At 35.4% G+C, this 2,856-nt stretch overlaps 1 non-coding gene across 1 annotated transcript; it reads left to right on the plus strand.

Annotated features, from left to right (window-relative positions):
- Positions 1–767: 767 nt before the first annotated feature.
- TRNAF-GAA lies at positions 768–839 on the plus strand. The gene has a single exon. It is a non-coding gene; the product is annotated as a tRNA-Phe (tRNA).
- The last annotated feature ends 2,017 nt before the right edge of the window (positions 840–2,856 follow it).

Raw genomic sequence — 2,856 nt, forward strand, 5'->3', positions numbered from 1 at the left:
AGAAAAGTTATGACCAACCTAGACAGCATATTGAAAAGCAGAAATATTACTTTGCCAACAAAGGTCTGTTTAGTCAAAGCTATGTTTTGTCCAGTAGTCATGTATGGATGTGAAAGTTGGACCGTAAAGAAAGCTAAGCTCAGAAGAGCCGATGCTTTTGAACTGTGGTGTTGGAGAAGACACTTGAGAGTCTCTTGGACTGAAAAGAGATCAAAGCAGTCAATCCTAAAGGAAATCAGTCCTAAATATTCATTGGAAGGACTGATGCTGAAGCTGAAATTGCAATACTTTGGCCACCTGATGTGAAGAACTGACTCATTGGAAAAGACCCTGATGGTGGAAAAGATTGAAGGCTGGAGGAGAAGGGGAAGACAGAAGATGAGATGGTTGGATGGCAACACTAATTGGATGGACATGCGTTTGAGCAAGCTTCCAGAGTTGGTAATGGACAGGGAAGCCTGGGGTTCTACAGTCCATGGGGTCACGAAGAGTGGAACATGCCTGAGCAACTTAACAGAACTGATGATTATGAAAACATGGAAAATTTAAAAAGAAATTAAAATAAATTAATCATGACTATATATACCACTAGGCTAATATAATAATATTGAGTAGCTCTATTAATATCAGATTAAATATATGATTTTTAAGTGTCATTATAGAAGAGAGGAACCAGTATATAGTGATAAAAGTCTTCAGTTTTCCAGGAAATTTGAAACATTCTAAATTTTTATTTTCTAATAGTTCAACCTAAAAATAAATTGACTTCCCTGCTGGCTCAGATGGTAAAGAATCTGCCTGAAATGCAGGAGACCCAGGTTCAATCCCTGGGTAGGGAAGTTATTTGGGGCTTTGCTAGTGGCTCAGATAGCAAAGAATCTGCCTGCAGTGCAGGAGAACCAGGTTTGAACTCTGTGTCCAGAAGACACCCTGAAGAAAGGAATGGCAACCCACGTCAGTATTCTTGCCTGGAGAATCCCATGGACAAAGGCAACTGGAGGGCTACAGTCCTTGAGGTCGCAAAAAGTTGGACACAGCTGAGCAAATTTCACTTCACTTCGAAAATACTATGTAGCATTTTATGAAAATGTAAGAGGTAATTGACAATTTCCAATCATGTTTTCAGATTACAACCTACCTTTTTCACTTAATGTAACTAATATAAGCTTTCTCCATTAAGGCAAGGGTTTTCTCTCTTCTCACTACCAAATCCTCGTTTGTCTTAGTCTATTCAGGCTGCTCTAACCAAATACCACTGACTAAGTCGTTTATGAACAGGGGAAACTTATTTCTCACATTTCTTTAGACTAAATCCAAGCACAAGAGGCCAGCATGTAAGTTCTGGTGAAGGTTTACTTCCTCTTTCTTGTGTCTTCAGGTTGTGAAATGGAAGATGGATCTCTGTGGGGTTTCCTTTATAATAGCATTGATTTCACAATATGCACATGCTGCTGTAATTAAAATGAATAATCAACAAGGATCTACTGTATAGCACAGGGAACTCTGCTCGATGTTATGTGACAGCCTGGATGGGAGGGAGTTGAGAGAGAATGGCTACATGTATATGTAAGGCTGAGTCCCTTTGCTGTCCACTTGAAATTATCACAACATTGTTAATTGACTATACTCCTATAAAATAAAAAGTTTAAAAAAAAGAGCTTTGATCTCATTTGTGTGGACTCTTCACTCATAACCTAATCACCTCCCAAAGCCCCCACACAGCTAGTACCTTATCTTTGAAGATTAAGATTTCAGTGTATGAATTTGGGAAGGACACATTCTGCATGTAGCATCATTTAGTAGAAGAAGGACCTCAATAAATATCAGCTGATTAAATTATTCATAGACCCAACACACAAAATATAAAAGTATGAAGTATATCAAATACATTTAATTTACTGGACATATAGGGATCCTTGCATCCTATAATAAAAAAGTAAATAAACTATGCTAATAAAATAGTATATTACAACAGTTTGCCATTAAACATATCTTTGAAAGAGATTTTCTAAATTTGCATCATGCAGACCCCATGCATTAAAAACCATTAATTTAGAAATAAATGACAAAAGATACATTTAAAAATAAGAGAAATTAAAATTAAAAATAAGGGAAACAATGCTATAAATGAAAGAAAATTAGAAAAAGAAATAAAAGACACAAATTAACACACTAGAAAAAGATGACATTGATATAGATTATCAGCAGAAACAACTGTTGGCTCTTTGAGAATGCTAAAAAATGAGAAAATAAGAAAGGTTTAAATACAAATGATTAGAAATGAAACATAAAATATATTTAAAAAATAGAATAAAATCCCAAAAAATGTTACAGATATTCATTTGAAAATTTCAAAGAAATAGAAAAGTTCTAAGAAAATATGATTTACTTAGACTTATTTGAGAAGAAGTTAATATCAGAATGATCTCAGTTCTTTTAAAAAAATGTACCAATAAATAAAAGCTTCACTCTAACGCAAAAATATATCCAAACTTTTTAAAATAGAATTTTGCTAAAATTTCAAGAAACGTATCATTCCAAGATCTATGCAAAATTTCAGGAAAACAGAAAGAAGGGAGACATACCCAGGAAAGAGCCTGCCTGCAATGCTGGAGGCCCAGGTGAGATCCCTGGATCAGGAAGATCCCCTGGAGAAGGAAATGGCAGCCCTCTCCAGTATTCTTGCCTGGAAAATCCTTTGGACAGAGGAGACTGGTGGGCTATAGTCCACAGCGTTACAAAGAGTTGGACACGACTGAGCCGCTAACAACAAAAACATGATATAATTGCAATAATCCTAAACAAAATACTATATCAAATGTTGAAGATTATAACCAAGTTAAATTCATTCTAAGA

This window comes from Cervus elaphus, chromosome 6 (assembly GCF_910594005.1).
Source record: "Cervus elaphus chromosome 6, mCerEla1.1, whole genome shotgun sequence".
Lineage (NCBI taxonomy): Eukaryota > Metazoa > Chordata > Mammalia > Artiodactyla > Cervidae > Cervus > Cervus elaphus.